This window comes from Martes martes, assembly GCF_963455335.1.
Source record: "Martes martes genome assembly, chromosome: 4".
In the NCBI taxonomy this organism is placed as follows: Eukaryota; Metazoa; Chordata; class Mammalia; order Carnivora; family Mustelidae; genus Martes; species Martes martes.
Genome location: NC_137891.1, coordinates 113,181,842 through 113,201,770, shown reverse-complemented (window position 1 = coordinate 113,201,770; position 19,929 = coordinate 113,181,842). Strand labels below are relative to the sequence as shown.

The following is a 19,929-nucleotide window of genomic DNA, read 5'->3' as shown; positions in this document are numbered from 1 at the left end:
TAACTGATCAGCCCTATATGAAACATAAGTAATTTCAACCTACTCATTAAAAGGGAGAAGCTTTACTTTCGTTCCAATAAATAAAGTACGGTAGTGATTTTTATAGGAATCCAGTGAGTTGAAGAAATGGCATATTGTTTGTATTTTGGAAACAGAATGGAAAAGCCACTTAAGATAGTATAAAGTAATCTAAATTCCTGTGTCATTTACCAAATCATTTAAATTTTATATATTCACCAAGCCCAAGGATAAATTGTGGCTGCTGGGATTCCAATTGTAATTGAAGAGCTAAATAAGTAAAGTTTATAAGTATTAGATTTCTTAATGACCTTATTTTGCAGTTTTAGAAAAAATGAAATATTAGCATACATTTATTAAATACACTTCCTCCATGCCATGAAAAGGTTGATTTTGCTGGATGTTTTAAGTTGAAGTTGCTACTGTATTCATGAAGTGCTTTGGACAAGATAGAAGGGGATGTTTTTTTAAAAGTTTAAGTACCAAAGGTAGTCTAGTCTAAGAAATAATAAGTTAATAAGTGTTGGCTTTTCTAATTTGTACTGTAACATCCTTATACTTTCTATTTTAAGATTATCCTTTTCTTAAGTAAACAACTTAGATATTTTTCCACACTTTTTTTTCCCCTGATGCAGAGTTCAGGTTAATTAATATTTTACTGCATCTGATAATGTATTATATGTTTGAAGCCTAGTGACTTTTCATTTTGACATTCTTGTGATTTCATATGCTGTATTCTTCAAGCAATAAAATTCTGATGTGTTTTATAAATTGTTTTTACATTTAATAGTCTGCACAGATTAGCAGCAGATTTCTATTATTAACATTTTTACTAGTTTCAAGAATCTTAGGCCCAGAAGATATTTTGATCATTTGATGTATAGTACCTGACTTTCTCCTTTGTTTATTGTTATTTCAGAAAATGTGGTTTTACTTGTACTTTTGTAATTTACAGTCCTAGGATCTAGGCATAACAAAGCTAATTAAGCAGTGTTTTACTTTTAGCTTATTTTTTAACATTTTAAAAGTCACTATACTGTCCGTTGAGATTTTTAAAATCTTGTGGAGAGAAAAACAAATCTTTAGGGTTCTTGAGAAATAAAGTTATTGTTTAGTAAATATTTTCCCCATTTCCTTGAATACATATCTATCTTTTTCAGTAGACTGTCAGACTGATAAATGTTGAAAAGTTACCAATTTTTCTTAAAACTGCATATACCAATACATATAGAAGAGTATATAAGTGAGGGTTTTGACGAATTAAACATAATCCTGCCACTGGCCCTCAGATCAGATCTGGGGTATGAACACACCAGAAGCCCCTCTTGCTCCTGTTTTAACACTGCCTTCTTTCTCCCCAGAAGTAACTCCTGGTCTGTTTTCTAAAACCATTGATTAGTTTTGTCTTTTATTTTGTGTAAATTCAATCATAAATAATATACTTTTTTTTTAAACTTTGACATCTTCACTTTAAGTCTTGTACGGGCTAACTAACACTAAAGAAAAGTGTTGGGGCGCCTGGGTGGCTCAGTCGTTAAGCCTCTGCCTTTGGCTCAGGTCATGATCCTCGCATCCTGGGATTAAGCCCCATAGCTCTCTGCTCAGCGGGGAACTGCTTCTCCCTCTTCAGCTCCCCATGCTTGTGTTCCTTCTCTTGCTATCTCTCTCTGTCATAAATAAATAAAATCTTTTTTAAAAAAATGTTATACTCTGTATACCCTAATAAAAATTGAAAATTTACATTCCAGTTGAGTAGCTTAAAGAGTTTAAGACCACTTTCACATTTATAGAGCCTAATTAAGGCTAGACAGGCTCATTCCCATCTTCCATGTCATCTTTAACCCTTTTGTCCTGAGAAAGGAGTCTTAGCTGTTTCTTCAGTTCTTCAATTTCTTTTTCTTGTTCTAGTATCTTTGTAGGATGAGATTAACATTTCCAGAATTTTATAAATTCTGGAATTTACATCAGCTGAACAGAGCAGACAGTCTGAGTTGCCTTCTTTCTGGTTAAGTGCTGGATACATTGACTTGTGTTTTACTGAGGGATTCAAGTATCTGACCAGTTCTTAAACCTGTTAAAACTTGTACTGACTGTTTTTGTTCCAAACGGCTTAAATAGCTCTAGTAGGATCACACCGAAGCTATACATATCTGACATGGTGTCACACTCAGTTCCTTCTAACTTCAGGTTAAGGGGTACAGACAAGTACCTGCTCTGGAAGTATGCATTGGTGTTCTCTTGCCATGTCTGTTGATCCAGTCTGTGTTCTGTGTGATGTCTGTGCAGGCCAAACCAGTCTCCTATTTTTACTTGCTGATCAGGGCCATGAGAAGAATATTTCTGGGCTTCGGGTAACTGTGTACTATTCTCATGTTATGAATATAAAATACACCTTCCTCCAATTCTTGAAAGATTTTTGTTGCAACACTGGTCATAAGGACATGCAGATTGGCCCCCACACTCCTGGCCCTGCTAGTTTCTCTCAGCTGTCCAGTCTCACAGAGAGTCCCACAGCTGGATCTGGATGCGCAACATCAGGTGACACGCCATCAGGTGATGTCTGCCCCAACAAGTTTTAAGTTTTCTTGAGAAGATTGCTCGATGGATGTGAAATTCTCTTCTAAGTTGAAGTCATGCCTAAGTGGCAGCCAATATTCAACAATATGGAAGACAAATCACCCAAGCCATTTTCTTGGAGTAAAATGAATGGTTCAAATTCACTGACATCTTTGTGACTAAATTGGTGATATAGTTCATCATTCTGTTAGTCTGATTTTCAATGCCAGGTTTTCCTAAGGATTTTTCTTTTTCTAAGGTAAATTTGGCGAGGATAATGGATGAGCTGTTACTTTAATCATTTTTAACAGTATATTGGTTTTTGTCATCCTGGTTGGAGCTCACTTCCAGAGATGGCAGCTGAACAGAAATTCTTGCATTCACGCCACATGTGCATGTTCTATTCAAGCATTATGATAGCCCTACGATATTAGGATACCAAAGACCTGCCAACACCTTCACTCACCATAGTACCTTCATGCAATCTGTTTAGTTGCACCCTTAATCAGGATTTTTTTGATTTCAAAATACTGACCATCTAATTTATTCCTGATCTTGTATACTCTTTTATAGCCTCCTTTTTCTAAGGTGGCAAGCTGTTGTAATTCATTTAAGTATCGTGAAGTTTGTTCTTCAAAGCTACTTCCCTTGATCTGATCTTCTAGATGTGAGAATTATCCTCACAAGGATCCTGAGGAGCTCTTTCTTTAGCTGACCTCATTAAACGAGCAATGGCTTGGGGCACCTGGCTGGCTGAGTCAGTAGAACATGTGACTCTTGATCTTAGAGTTGTGAGTTTAGGCCCCATGTTGGGTGTAGAGATTACTTTGAAATATTTTTTTAAGATTTATTTATTTATTTTAGAAAACAAGAGAGCACACAAGCGGGAGTAGGGGGAGAGAGAGGGGGAGAGAAGCAGAGTCCCTGCTGAGCATAGATCTCAACACCATGGGCTCCATCTGATGAGCAGAGAACACTACCTGTGGGGAAATCGAGAGTCATACTCAACTGACTGAGCTACCCAGGTGCTCAAAAACTAAAATCTTAAAAAAAAAAAAAAAAAAAAGCAATAGTTCTTTTGTGAGCTAAACTCATCACTACAAGTGAAAGAAGACAGCAGCTCGATTTTTTTTTTTTTTTTTTTTAGATTTTATTTATTTGACAGAGAGATAGCATAAGTAAGCAGAGAGGCAGACAGAGGGAGAGGGAAAACTAGGGTCTCCGCCCAGCAGGGAGCCCAGTGCGGGACTTGATCCCAGAACCCTGGGATCATGACCTGAGCTGAAGACAGCCGCTTAATGGACTGAGCTACCCAGGCGCCCCAGCAGCTCCATTTTTTAAAAAAAATTTTTATTTTTTATTAACATATAATGTATTATTAGCCCCAGGGGTACAGGTCTGTGAATTGCCAGGTTTACACACTTCACAGCACTCACCGTAGCACATACCCTCCCCAATGTCCATAACCCAACCACCCTCTCCCTAACGCCCTACCCCCAGCAACCCTCAGTTTGTTTTAAATTAAGAGTCTCTTATGGTTTGTCTCCCTCCCGATCCCATCTTGTTTCATTTTTTCCTTCCCTACCCCCCAAACTCCCCATGTTGCCTCCCAAATTCTTCATATCAAGGAGATCATATGATAATTTTCTTTCTCTGATTGATTTATTTCGCTCAGCATAATACCCTCTCGTTCCATCCACGTCGTTGCAAATGGCAAGATTTCATTTCTTTTGATGGCTGCATAGTATTCCATTGTATATATACCACCTCTTCTTTATCCATTCATCCGTTGGTTGGATATCTAGGTTCTTCCCATAGTTTGGCTATTGTGGACATTGCCAGCAGCTCCATTTCGATAAAGGTCTGAAAAAGCAATTTAAACACCTATCTTGAACAAAGTAGATTCAGGCACATGGCTCAAGTGTTCCAGCAAAGCAACAAGCAGTAATTGGTTTGCGACTGCAAAAGGCAGAGTCGACTGTCATAGGGTCATTTTAACACCTGGAGTTCTGCTGGAACAACAGATTCCAGACAGCCCTCCTGCTGCCCCTTCCCCACCTCAGCTCTGAACCCAGATCCAGCCCAATTCACTCAGAGGATGAACGTTGCTGCTGCCCAGCCTCAGAAATTAAGGTAGATGGGGGAAAGGAAAGGGCTGCCAGCATTCCGGGTGCCTCTCTGTCATACATGAAGTCCCAGCCCTGGGCCAGGAAGTCCATGACAGGTGCCACAAGCAGACCCTGCTCCTCCTTCACCCTCTGCCTCACGCTCCTGGGCCCTGGAGCTGCCCCCCCCAGCATCATGGACTGCAGCCCTGCCTGCATGCCAATCCAGGGCCACCTCACTCAGCACCCCAGTGTACTTTTTTTTTTTTAAGGATTTTATTTATTAGAGAACAAAAGCAGGGGGAATGGGAGAGGGAGAACTAGGCACCCCGCTGAGCAGGGAGCCCGATGTGGGGCTCGATCCCGGGACCCTGGGATCATGACCTGAGCCTGAGGCAGACACTTAACTGATTGAGCCACCCAGGCGCCCCCCTCCCCGCCTCCCGCAGTGTACTCTTTTATTTGAACATTGTTATATTTATGGGTGTACTGGTTTTCTGATGCCACTGTAACAGATTACCATAAACTTAGTGACTTAACACAAATTCATTCTCTTATAGTCCTGGAGAGTAGAAGTCCCAAACTATTTTTATTAGGCCAAAGTCAAGCTATCAGCAGTTTGTTCCTGAATCTGAATCTGAAGGTTGTGAGGGGAACATCTGTTTCCTTGCCTTTTTTCAACTTACAGTGGCTGCCTGTAGTTTTTGTGGCCCTTAATTGGTGTTAAATCCTCTGCTTTCATCATCACATCACCTTCTCTTCTTCTGTAGTCTAATCCTCCTCTGCCTCTCCCTTTAGGGCTCACCTGGGTGATCCAGGAGAATCTCGTTTCAAGATCCTTAATTTAATCACACCAGCAAAGCCTCTTTTGCCCTATAAGGTAACATTCACAGGTTCCCTTAGTTAGATCCTAGATATCTTTGGAGGCCATTATTCAGTTTGCTAGAGTGAGATTTACTCAGAGTGTATGTGTTTGTAGTCATTTATTCTCATTACTGAATAGTACTTCATTAATTCAACCATTTTTATTATATTCAAATTTTTTCCATTCTACCATTGATGAATTTGATATTTGATGAATTTCTAGCTCCTGGCTATCATGAATAATGCTGTAGAGAACATTCTTATACATGTCTTTTGGTGACTGTATATATGCACTTCTGTTGAATATATACCTGGGAATGGAATTGCTAGGTCATGGGGTATACATATATTTGGTTTTAGTATGTATATCAATTTCCCAAAGGCTTATAAAAGGGCACTATTTTAATATGTACCATTATAATGAATTACTCTAAAGATCTAGAGGCCTGACAGTGCTAGTGAATTTCTCAAAATACCTAAATTTTACCAAATGAGTTATGTTTGGTACAGCAGGTCTTTTGTTATTTAATATCACACAAGATGAAAATAAAAGCAAAAGTATTTGTTCTTGTTACAGACACAGTAGTATTGTGTACTCAGATTATTGCTTCTCAGAAGAAATGCAAATTTTAGGTAGTCATAAATAGTATGTGGAGTTTATAAATTGAATGTTTCGTTATGGAAATGTATGACTTACATTTTTAATTGAAGTAAAATATTTTTGTTAGAACCTTTTTTGGAAGTACAGATATTTCCCCATACACAAATGGCCACCAAGAACTATCTAATCCAGATAGCATAGACACTGCCTTCCACTGGCTTCACTTGCATTGTGTTTGTTTCTTTTCTTCTCCTCTGTTCCCAACACCTTGGCCCCTTCTACTTTTTGCTTTGCCCCATGGCATAGAATATCATGGGTAGGATTGGCCAGGGTGAAGAGAATGGCTGCATAAATAGCATCCCATCACCTACTCCCCCACCCCAAGCATCACTACTGATCCTTCTCCTATTTCCTCAAAATGAAAGATCTACTCTTACATATATACTTAAATTTGGTTTTTCCCTATACAAGATATAAGTGAAAAGAGAAAGTAGGGAAGCAAAGAAAGCAACTTTTAACTTATAATCAATTTCTACCAGAAATCAAGCAACTTAGTAGAACCTTAGAATTTCTTAGAACTCCTTAGGATTTCTCAACCCCATGTTATTGGCATTTGAGGTCAGTTATTCTTTGTTGTGAGAGGCTGTCCTGTGTGTTGTGGGGAGTTTAGTAGTATCCCTGGCTTCTATGTACTAGGGTCCAGTAGCACCACTTGTGACAACCCAAAAATGCCTCCAGACACTCCTAGATGTCTTGAGAGGTGGTGCAAAATGACCCCTTGTTGAGAACCACCGCCTTACAACATCTAGGTTTTTACTTTTAGGATAGGGTACTGGGGAAAGACTGAAACTGAACCTCTGTTTGGAAACAACACGTGGTGTAAGTTGAAAAAGACAAAAAGAAGCAACATGATTTGGAGAGAATAGGCCCAGGATTAAAATATATTTTGAGGAAAGTAAAATCTTAAAGGTGGCTCTTGACTTCACATCTGCAGATCCCTTTAGCCCCTAGAAAGCCGGTCCAGTTCTTAAAAATCTACCTGCTCATTGCTTTTCACCCAGAGATCCTAGCCAAACCCAGTTTAAGATAGATCAAGTATACTGTCTCATTACAGTATATGTCTTTTAACAGGTATTTTTAATTGCTTTTATTGTGCTTAAATATACATATAAAATGTACCATTTTAATCATTTTAAGTGGCCAGTTCAGTGACATTAAGTACATGGATATTGTTGTATAACCATCAGTATCTCCAGTACATTTTCATTATCACGCACTAAAATACTGTACCCATTAAACCATAATTCTCTGTTCTTCTCTCCCTGCAGCCATTGGTAACCACTGTTTTGCTTTCTACTTCTAATGAATTCAATGATTCTAGGAATCTCATATAAGTGGGATCATACAATATTTGCCCTTTTGTGTCTGACTTATTTCATTTACCATCATGCTTTGAAGGTTCATAACGTGTATCAGAACTTCATTCCTTCTTATAGCTGAATAATATTCCATGGTGTGTATATGCCACATTCTGTTTATTCATCTGTTGATGAATGGAGCGCTTCCACCTTTTGACTATTGTGAATAATGCTGCCGGGGACATAGGTGTACAAATATCTGGTCCCTGTTTTTTTGAGCATATAGATCTGTATTTTGAGAATTGAAACAAGAAGTATAGTACAAATGCACATATAAAGATAGTTTATAATATATGATAAGTATGACATGAATGAAGGGAACATTTTTGTACTAGATCTTTACCTATGTTATTTCTTTTTCTCATCACCTCTGAGAGTTAGGTCTTGATAGACCAGGGTGGCAGACTGGTAACACAGGTGTACCATCGAAAGATACATATAGATATTTATAGATGCGTATAGATACATATAGAATTTTACTTTACTTACAAAACTTTGTATCTTATGCATAATGTAATAGTTGTCAAGAACAATATTATAGTCCATGGCTATTTCCTTTCAATTTCATGTGATCTAGTAGTTTCCTACTTTTGTATACTTCTTATGAATAGTACTTATTTGTCACTGACATGAAATACAGTAGTGGAGCTAGAAGGAGATTTTCCAGAAAAATATGTGATTGAGAGGTTTTTTACTAGAGATTGGGAGTGGCGGGGAAGTGATAGTATTAGGAAGGATGTATCTGGTGATGGAAGAAGAAGCTATGCTTACTGTTAAGGCAGCTTAAGATCCTCTGACTACTGAAGGAAAATGTGGCAGACTCAGAGTTGCCTGGTGATGCAAGATGCTTTTCCTAAGTTTTTTCCTTTATTGTGCCTATAAAAGATACCATTAACATCATATTTATGTCATTAATAAACTTCCAAGATCTATGTAGTAGGGTGTAGTAGTATACTTAAGAGACAACAGTGTTTTTTATTACAGAAACATTTATTTGGTGTGTTACACTGAATGTGGTATGTTTTATAAGCCTAAGGTTTGCATATACAGTTGAATCATACATGTAAAAGTAGCCAAATTTTGGTCTGTCTTTAGTATAAACATTTTATAAATAAGGGAACTAAGTTTAAAAGAAATTAAATAATACAATAATATGTATCAAGTGGAGGCATCAGAATTTGAACACCAATCTAAGGAGTTCTAAGGACTATGTTTCTTCCACTAGATCATTCTGCGTTCCCTCCAGAAGTACTCTGGGGATACTGGGATGAATCTTTATATCTTTATTTGAAGTCATTTAAAAAATTATAACCCTTCCTGAAGATCGCAAATTGTGTGCTATTGCAGGATAATTACAAAGCACATAGTATGGAAGCAGAGGTAATGTCTGGTAATGTTTTTGTCTCCCTTTGCCTGCATACTGTTGTCCAAATGATTCAGTGTTATGCAGAATACAAAATATTGTTAGAGAAACTATTTCAGAATGTTGATTTATTGTATAGGTTTTTGTTTTTTTGGTTTTCTTTAAGAGAGAGAGAGTGTGTGCGTGCATGAGCTGCGGGAGGGGCAAAGGGAAAGGGAGAGAATCTTAACTGTCTGGGCATGGGGCTCAGTCTCATGACCCTCAGATCTTGACCTGAGCTAAAATCAAGAGTCAGAAGTTTAACCTACTGAGCCACGAGGTGCTTGCTTTTTTGCTTTTTTTTTTTTTAAAGATTTTATTTATTTATTTGAGAGAGAGACAGTGAGGGAGAGCATGATAGGGGAAGTCAGAGGGAGAAGCAGACTCCCCTTGGAGCTGGGAGCCCAATGTGGGACTCAATCCCAGGACTCTGGGATCATGACCTGAGCCGAAGGCAGTCACTTAACCAACTGAGCCACCCAGGCTCCCATGCCTTTTTTTTTTTTTTTTTTTTTTAAGTAGGCTGCACACCCAGCGTGGGGCCCAGTGCAGGGCTTTAACTCACAACCTTGAGATTAAGATCTGAGGTCAGATCAAGAGTTGGATGTTAGCCAACAGAGCAGCCAGTCTTTGCTATTGTACAGATTTTATATAAGACTTTTCTTCTGATCAAAATACTTCAAAGATTACAGGAAAATGTGACCTGGAATCAGATTTCTAGAATTTCATCTTATCCAAATGTAGTAGAAATTTGGAATTCTTTGGAGTAAGCTCTCAATCAAGGCCAAATTAAAAAATTTAATTGCAAGGCCCCTATTTGTTTATAGCCCAATAACAAGCTTACTATTATACAAATAGGAGATAAGATCTAGTAATAGTGGCCCAATATTTAGAATTTTGAAATTAAGGATTGTGTTCTTAATGTTACTGATTAATCAACAGCTATTAATGTATGCAGATAAGCCTTAGAGAAGGTGTTGCCTCTACCTTTAATGTAGGAATTATTTCATAGTATTCCAGTCATGCTGTTTTGGAGATTAAGCAGCTATAAAACCTACTTCACATCCTCTTGATGTTCTCCACTGAATCTTGCTGTAGCCTCCTAACTGGCCTTGCTGCCAGTCCCTCCTTGTTCTGATCTCTCTGTCACATTGCTAACAGTGTTATTTCTGAAAATACAAATATGAGTATGAGACTCCTCTGCTCCTCAGTGATCGCAGTATTAAGTTCAACCTCCTAAGCGTTGCATAAGGTATATTTCATAACATGATTCAACCTTTTCTACACTTTCTCAGTTGCTCTGTAATATGGGCTAAATAATGTTATCTCTTTTACGCTTTACTACCTTTTCATGTGCTTCTTCCCTACTCTGGATTGACCTTTTCTTCACCTGACAAGTGTCTAACCATTCCATAAGATCCATAAGCTGGATGTGTAAAGTTTGGATCCTATGTAAAGTTTGGATCCTATGTAAAGTTTTCCCTAATGCCTCAGTGCCTAAATACTCTTTCTCTGCCTATCTGTGCCTGTGATACATAGTTCTATTTTCAAACCCATGATACTATACTATATTTATTTGTTTACAAATTATTTGTATTACAGTGGGAGCTGCTAGAGAACAGGGACCATATCATCATTATTTCAGTATCCCTAGAAACTGATATAGTAAAGTTTTTTGCAATTGAACTTATAAATATCTGCTTGTGGTCAGCCCTCCTTTCACCTGATGCTCCATACCATTTGCTCCTAGAGTCATAATACAATATACAGGTCACTCAGTAAATATTTGATGGTGATGATAATGGAAAAGAAGGAAGGTCCTTTTATTTAAGAAAAACTCTAGAAGGGGTGCCTGGGTGGTTCAGTCAGTTAAGCGTCAGGCTCCTGATTTCAGCTCGGGTCACAATCTTGGGGTTGTGAGTTGGACCCCTGAGTTGGGCTTGAGATTCTCTCCTGCTCCCTTGGCCCCTCCCTCTCTGGTTGTGCGCTCGCTCTCTCTCTCAAATAAATAAATAAATCTTTATATGTTTCTTTTTTTTTTTTTAAGATTTTATTTCTTTATTTGACAGAAAGAGGGAGAGCACAAGCAGGGGTAGCAGCCGAGGGAGAGGGAGATGCAGACTTCCTACTGAGCAGGGAGCCCAACACAGGGCTTGATCCCAGGACCCTGGGATCATGACCCGAGCCAAAGGCAGATGCTTAATCGACTGTACCACCCAGGCACCCCTAAATAAATAAATCTTTTTTAAAAAGTAGAAGAAGAAGAAGAAGAAGAAGAAGAAGAAGAAGAAGAAGAAGAAAAGAAAAACTGTCAGAAATACGGTATTTCAGTACCAAAAGTGCCTAAATTATCAGACACCCCCCACCAATACCTGCCCCAGGTATAGCACATTCTCTGGTCCTAGGAATACAAGATAACAATATGTTATACTACGTAATTAACCAGAAAAACAGAAGGCACTCAAGGTATTTCAAGCAAAGAGTGATATAACACAAGATATTAGTTAATAAATTATTGGAGACCAGAAGAGCAGCAAAGAAAGGCAGACCATATTGCCCAGTGATGAGGAATTATGAGAACTCGCCAGAACCTCTGCTCATCTACCAACTTTCACTCATGCAGGGGCCCTATTACTGCATAAGAAATCACTTAAAACTGAGCAGCTTAAAACAACAATCATTATTTATCACAGTTCTGTGAATTGGCTGGACTCAGCTGAGTGGTTCTGCTTCACATGCTGTTTGAGGCTGCAATCATCTGAGGGCTCAACCGGAATGAAATGTCCAAGATAACTAGCTCACTCACAAGGCTGGTAGTTGGCACTGCCGGGTGGGATCTCAGCTGGAGGGGTCATTTGCAGCTCCTTGATTCTCCATATGGCTTGAACTTCTTAGAACATGGTGGGATTCTAAGAAGGAGTGTCTCAAGAGTGTTCCCAAGAGAAGAAAATAGAAACTGTCAGTCCTCTCAAGCCCTGGGCTCAGAAGTCCCAGAACATTATTTCCACCACATCATATTGGTCAGAGCAATTTCAGGGCCAATTCAGATTCAAAGAGAGAAGATACAGATATCTCTCACTTTTCAAAAGTTCAAGTTACACCACTCACTTTAGAGAAAGACCTACACTGAGGCACTTGGGTGGCTCAGTCAGTTAAGCGCCTGCCTTCAGCTCAGGTCATGATCTCAGGGTCCTGGGATTGAACCACACACTGGGCTCCCTGCTCAACAACGAGTCTGCTTCTCCCTCTGTCTCTGTGATCACTCTCTTTCTCACTCTCTCTCAAATAAATAAAATTTTATTTTTTAAAGGTTTTTTTATTTATTTATTTGACATACAGAGATCACAAGTAGGCAGAGAGCAGACAGAGAGGAGGAAGCAGGCTCCCTGCTGAGCAGAGAACCCGACGCGGGGCTCGATCCCAGGACCCTGGGATCATGACCTGAGCCAAAGGCAAGGGCTTTAACCCACTGAGCCACCCAGGAACCCCATAAATAAAATTTTAAAAAGACCTATATTAGTACCTGTTTTCCATAACCAAAAGAAATCTGAAGGGGCTTTTTGCTTTTGCTAAAAAAAGGTGAAAAGGGAAAATAGCATTCAGGTTTGTTTGGCAGAGAGCCCTTATACAGTCTGTGTGCACGCTGAGCAGAGAGTAGCATCACTAACTCCTTCCCAGGAAACTACACTTAGCTTCTCAGCATCAAGCAGCCATAGCTTTGAACTGAGTCTGTGAGCATCTCTGCTTTATTGTGATTTATTTTGTGCATCTGTTAGCAAGATGTGTCCCAAGGTGTCAGAAAAGCCTAGAAGAGGTTATTTTTTCAGTCTGGGAATGCTCAAAAAATTTTTTCTCCTAAATTAATAGTAATTGCTCCTTTGCCTCATGCATTTCAGTTTACAAAAGTTTTCATGGGAACACTCTATTTTCAGATAGCAGAGGAGACCTGTATAAGCATGTGGGAAGAGGATGAATTGTTGAGAGCTGTCTTTAGAGACTAGCTGCCATACTCGTCTTTGCACATGCTTCTTCTTTGTTCTGAAATGCCTTTTTTTTTTTCTTTTCTCCCCTTCAAACTGCAAGACCCAGCTTATATTTCAGCCCACATCTAGAGCCTTCCCTGATACCTTCAATGCACAGTCAGCCGCTTTCTCCATGTAGTCTGTGCCTGTGGTACATATTTCTATTTTTGTGTCTGTCATTCCTTGTTATAATTTGTTTGCTTACATGTTTTTCTGTGCAAATGCCTAGGGGACATTCATGTCATCGTGTCATCATCATCTCCATATCTCTAGTAACTGTCACAGTAAAGGTTTTTGCAATTGAACTTATACATATCTGCTTGTGGTCAGTACTAATTTAGTCTGGTGTCCTACAACATCTGTTCTTGATGCTTCAATGTGGGGCCTAAAGAGAGAGACTCAGTGAGTATTCGATAGTAATAATAATGGAAAAGGACAAAAAATGCCTTTTAAATATTCTGTATAGGAAGAAAGGACCATGTATGAATCATTTAATAATAAAGATTTTCAGGAAAATTGGTGTTTTAGTCCTGAAAGTTTTAAACTTTTCTGGACAAATAATTTTCCCAGCATAGCACATTCTCTGGTTCTAGAAACACCAAATTAAATGTTATACCACATAATCAGAAAATGGGAACTAATCCATCAAAATCCTAGAAGAGGGGTGCCTGGGTAGCTCAGTGGGTTAAGCCTCTGCCTTTGGCTCAGGTCGTGATCTCAGGGTCCTGGGATCGAGCCCCACATCAGGCTCTCTGCTCAGCGGGGAGCCTGCTTCCCCCTCTCTCTCTGCCTGCTGCTCTGCCTAATTGTGATCTCTGTCTGTCAAATAAATAAATGAAATCTTAAAAAAAAAATCCTAGAAGAGAACACAGGCAACAACATCTTTGTCTTTGGCCATAGCAACTTCTTGCTAGACATGTCTCCAGAGGCAAAGGAAACAAAAGCAAAAATGAACCATTGGGACTTCATCAAGATAAGCTTTTGTACAGTAAGGGAAACAATCAATAAAACTAAAAGGCAACCTACAAAATGGGAGAAGATATTCACAAATGTATCAGATAAAGGGCTAGTATCCAAAATCTATAAAGAACTTATCAGACTTAACATGCAAGAAAGAAAAAATCCAGTCAAGAAATGGGCAGAAGACATGAACAGACATTTCTGCAAAGAAGACATTCAAATGGCCAACAGACACATGAAAAAATGCTCAACATCACTCTGCATCAGCGAAATACAAATCAAAACCACAATGAGATACCACCTCACAGTGGTCAGAATGGCTAAAATGACTAACTCAGGAAACAACAAATGTTGATAAGGATGTGGAGAAAGGGGAATCATCTTACACTGTCCCAGCAATGCAAACTGTGCAGCCACTCTGGAAAACAGTATGGAGTTTCCTCAGAAAGTTAAAAATAGGATTATCCAACAATCTAGCAAGTATACTACTATCTATTTATCCAAAAGATACAAACATAGTGATTCAAAAGGGGCACATGCACCCCAATGTATGTCCACAATAGCCAAAATATGGAAAGAGCCCAGAAAAGAAGATGTGGTATTTATATACAATGGAATATTATTCATCCATCAAAAAGAATGAAATCTTGCCATTTGCAATGACATGGATGAAACTAGATTGTATTATGCTAAGCGACATAAGTCAGAGAAAAAAATACCATTTTATTTCACTCATATGTGGAATTTAAGAAACAAAACAGGTGAACAAAGGGAAGGGAAAGAAAATAAGATAAAAACAGGGAGCAAGATGGGATCGGGAGGGAGACAAACCATAAGAGACTCTTAATCTCATGAAACAAACTGAGGGCTGCTGGGAGGTGGGGGATTAGGGATAGGGTGTTTGGTTATGGACGTTGGGGAGGGTATGGGCTATGGTGAGTGCTGTAAAACATGTAAGCTTGATGATCCACAGACCTGTATCCCTGGGGCAAATAATACATTATATGTTAATAAAAATAATTTAAAATAAAAATAAAATAAAATTTAAAAAAAGAGGGGAGGAAACCATGAAAAACTCTTAACTATAGGAAAGAAACTGAGGGTTGCTGAAGGAGAGGTGCTGGGGGTATCGGGTAATTGGTTGATGGACATTAAGGAGAGCATTTGATGTAGTGAGCACTGAGTGTTGTATGCAACTGATGAATCACTTATTTCTACCTTTGAAACTAATAACACACTATATGTTAACCAAATTGAATTTAAATAAAAATTTTAAGAAGTGCGAGCTACTTGAGGTATTTTAGGCAGGAGGGATTTAATACAGAAATTAGGTAATGAAATTGTTGGAAAGGATGGAGGAGCTAAAGGAGGTCCATGTTGCCTAGTGATGAAGAACTATAAGAAGCTGCTTCTTCCCCTGAAGCCCACAGTTGTTGGCAGAATTCAACTCATGCACTACCCTGTGACTTTTATTTTTATTAATTACTTTTATTAACATATAATGCACCACTTGCCCAAGGGGTACAGGTCTGCCAATCATCAGGTTTACACACTTCACAGCACACACTATATCACACACACCCTAAATGTCCATAATCCAACCACCCTCTCCCTACCCTCTCTTCCCCCAGGAACCCTCAACTGTTTCATGCGATTAAGAGTCTCTTATGGTTTGTCTCCCCACCATCCCATCTTGTTTCATTTTTTCCTTCCCTACCCCCAAACCCTCCACCCTGCCTCTCAACTTCCTCATATCAGGGAGATCATATGATAATTGTCTTTCTCTGACTGACTTATTTCGTTCAGCATAATACCCTCTAGTTCCATCCACATCATTGCAAATGGCAAGATTTCATTTCTTTTGATGGCTGCATAGTATTCCATTGTATATATATACCACCTCTTCTTTATCCATTCATCTGTTGATGGACGTCTAGGTTCTTTACACAGTTTGGCTATTGTGGACATTGCTGCTATAAACATTCGGGTGCATGTGCCCCTTCAGATCATTACATTTGTATCTCTAGGGTAAATACCCAGTAGTGTGATTGCTGGGTCGTAGGGTAGCTCTATTTTCAAGTTTTTGAGGAAACTCCATGCCATTTTCCAGAGTGGCTGCACCAGTTTGCATTCCCACCAACAGTGTAGGAGGGTTCCCCTTTCTCCACATCCTCATCAGCATCTGTCATTTCCTGGCTTAATTCTAGCCGTTCTGACTGGTGTGAGGTGGTATCTCATTGTGGTTTTGATTTGTATTTCCCTGATGCGGAGTGAGGTGGAGCACTTTTTCATGTGTCTGTTGGTCATCTGGATGTCTTTTTTGCAGAAATGTCTGTTCATGTTCTCTGCCCATTTCTTGATTGTATTATTTGTTCTTTGGGTGTTGAGTTTGACAAGTTCTTTATAGATTTTGGATACTAGCCCTTTATCTGATATGTCATTTGAAAATATCTTCTCCCATTTTGTTGGTTGTCTTGCCTGTTTCCTTTGCTGTGCAAAAGCTTTTGATCTTGTTGAAGTCCCAATAGTTCATTTTTGCCCTTGCTTCCCTTGCCTTTGGCGATGTTTCTAGGAAGAATTTGCTGCCGCTAAGGTTGAAGAGGTTGCTGCCTGTGTTCTTAAGGATTTTGATGGATTCCTGTGTCATATTGAGGTCTTCCATCCATTTTGAGTCTATTTTTGTGTGTGGTGTTAGGAAATGGTCCAGTTTCATTCTTCTGCATGTGGCTGTCCAATTTTCCCAACACCATTTGTTGAAGAGACTGTCTTTTTTCCATAAGACATTCTTTCCTGCTTTGTTGAAGATTAGTTGACCATAGATTTGAGGGTCTATTTCTGGGCTCTCTATTCTGTTCCATGGATCTATGTGCAAGACCCCATGACTTAAAGGAATTGTGCTTCTCTGCTCCATGCTACTGATGCAGACTACTAGGAGCCCATGTTTAGCTGCTATCCAGATGCTAGAGGAGCTGACTGTTAATGACAACAGGGTACAATTTGACTGATGTCACCACTGCCCGAGCTAGAAGATTGTTTCTATCTTCCTTTAGCTTTCCTGTCTCTTTGCATATGCCTGCTGCTGACTGAATCCTGACTAGGATTCCTGCCAGCCAGGGAGTCCAAGGAAATTTCTAACTTGCAATACAACAAAATTGTGTGGATGATGCTGAACACACCACAGTATCTGGAACATGGCCTTATAACCATAGCTTCCAAAAGGAATATAGTAATTACAGTTCTTGCTATAGTTGTGCCCAGACTAGAATTTTAGGATGAAGGAGTTTCTATCTTAAGCTTTTAAATAGTTGATACAATAAATAAGAGGTTTTTTTTGAACCAATGTCTAAAACTAGAGTACTAGTGATCTTAGGTAACTTTCAGCCTGTTTTCTTAATGGCAAATTAGAAAAATTTCCTGACTTGGCAGTCTTTCAAAGGTACAGAGGTCAAAGGATCTTTAAGCTTATTAGGTGAGAAAATTGTGTATGTGTACATATAAATATGTGTATGTAAATATATTGATATACACATAAGATACAAAGACAAAAAGATACTGTTTGAGAAAATGGAATTTCATTTTTGCCACCCAGTGACAGTATGACTTTGGTGGAATATTGCCCAAAAGTTGAAATAAAGTTTCATTAATGTCTATTGGACATTGACACTGTGCTTGGCACTAGGAACACAAAGATACATATTATACATTCCAATTCAGCAAATATTTATTAAATATCTACTCACTGAATATTTAGGTCTTGGGTCTACCGAGATGAACAAGGCCAGATTTTTTTCCCTAGGAGGTATTCCTAATCCATGGGGAAAGACTGATGATAAGCAAATGATTGCAAAATTGTAGTGTGTTGCTAAGAATTTGGAAGTTGACCAAAAGTGAGCAAATGGTGAAATTTTAAAATTTAATTGACAATAAGAAACTTAGCATTAACATTTACTTAAAGTTACTCAAGAAGATGCCATGTCTCAGGGAAAAAATACTGGCTGTGGAATGAATACATCTCAGGCAGTTAAAATTGAAGGTTTCTTGGTCTTTTTTTTTTTTTTAAAGGTTTTATTTATTTATTTGACAGAGATCACAGGTAGGCAGAGAGAGGGGGGGAAGCAGGCTCCCGGCTGAGCAGAGGGCCCAATGTGGGGCTCGATCCCAGGACCCCGGGATCACGACCCGAGCCAAAGGCAGAGGCTTTAACCCACTGAGCCACCCAGGCACCCCGGTTTCTTGGTCTTTAAATGTGTGTAAAGTGCTCACTTTGGGAAATACCGAAAAGTATTTTCTTGAAGTCATGTAATCTCACCACAGGGACAGCCACTGGTAATATTTTGATGTATTCCTTTCTAATCCAAGGACATATTTTTTAAAACAAGGAAAATAAAACAAAAAAAATGAGGCCTATAAATCCACAAGACATGATAGATTGCATGCAAATTAGAAGGCAAGAAAAAGAGAGGGAGAGAGAGGGAGAGAAAGAGAGAAGGATCCATTGGGCCAGGTATTTCAAACTTCAAAACATACACCTCAACTCAGTATCTTTCCAATTCTTATTCCTCCATTTGTACTTGCCATTTTTAGGAAGGGCATCACCATCTATCTGGTAATGCAGTCAGATACATCCATCTACTGTCAGGGTAATCCTAAAACAGTCTAATTTGATTATTCCTTTGATTGAAACCCTTCAATAACTCCCCATCGATTTTGGTTTCAAGTGTCATCTTATTTTAGCATTCTCTTCATCTAGCTCCCACCCATCTTACTGGCTTGACCTGCCTTCCTGCTACCTACACAGTTCTCCACTCCAGTCATGGTAAAAATTTTGTAGTTCCACAAAGGTATAGCAGGGTTCTCCAATCATCTTTGTCTTTCAGACACGCTCTTTTCTCTCTCTAGAGTACCATTACTCACCTCCATCTTTTCTTGGTTTAACTGCTTCTCAAAAACTCAAGGGTTGGGATGCCTGGGTGGCTCAGTTGGTTAAGCAGCTGCCTTCGGCTCAGGTCATGATCCCAGCATCCTGGGATCGAGTCCCACATCGGGCTCCTTGCTCAGCAGGGAGCCTGCTTCTCCCTCTGCCTGCCACTCTGTCTGCTTGTGCTCACTCTCGCTCCTCTCTCTCTGATAAATAAATAAATCTTAAAAAAAAAAAAAAAAAAAAAAAAAAACTCAAGGGTTGCTTTTCCAGATGCTGCAACCTATTCTGTTCCCCCACTGTACCATGCACATATCTCAAACATAGAATTTGTCATGCTGTCCTGGAATTATTGGTGTTCATATCTCTTATTCAGCTCAACCAAGGGCTCCTTGATGATATTGAGACTCCTGCTTCTATCACAGTACCCAACATATAGTAGATGTTATAAGGCTGAAAGAATTTATGTAAATTGGTAGATAAAAGGATTGGTGAATTTTTTTTATTAGTAATATTCAGGAAACATTTAGAAATTGTAGCAAATGTTAGTTGCTTATGCAATAGACGCCTCGCCTTTTTCATTATCAAAACTCAGTTTCAATGTGGCAGTGTACCCCAAGGCATGTATCTTGATAGATCCAAGGCAGTCATGGCATCCCCATCCCCCTTTGACAATAATACATTTCAGTTGAGCATGATAGGGCATAGAGGGAAGCTGCAGAGGCTTCAGGGAGAGGTCTTCCTCCTTTCTCATCTTTTTTCCCTTCCTGCTATATTTACTCTTCTGTAAGGGATGTGAAGTCAAGAATTGGGGCAGCTGTCCCCTGTAATCATAAGGCAAAAGGTTTGAGAACAAAAAATAACATACTGAGAATTGTGGAGGGGGAAAGACAGAGAGTCTGGGTTTTTGATGAGATCATTGAGCCTTAACAATCCTAAATTACCTGTCACATACAGACTTCCTCTTATGAAGGATAGTTGAAATAACTTCATTGTTTAATCTACTGTGTGGTTGAATGGTGACCCCAAAAAGATATGCCTATGTCCTAACCCCCAGAACCTATG

At 39.1% G+C, this 19,929-nt stretch overlaps 1 pseudogene across 1 annotated transcript; it reads right to left on the bottom strand.

Annotated features, from left to right (window-relative positions):
• Window positions 1–1,821: 1,821 nt before the first annotated feature.
• Window positions 1,822–18,866, bottom strand: LOC308341667 (eukaryotic translation initiation factor 2-alpha kinase 1-like; annotated as a pseudogene). Its single transcript has 2 exons — window positions 18,861–18,866; window positions 1,822–2,487 (listed from the first exon to the last, which is right to left on the bottom strand). The product of its transcript is annotated as a eukaryotic translation initiation factor 2-alpha kinase 1-like (transcript).
• Between the last annotated feature and the right edge of the window lie 1,063 nt (window positions 18,867–19,929).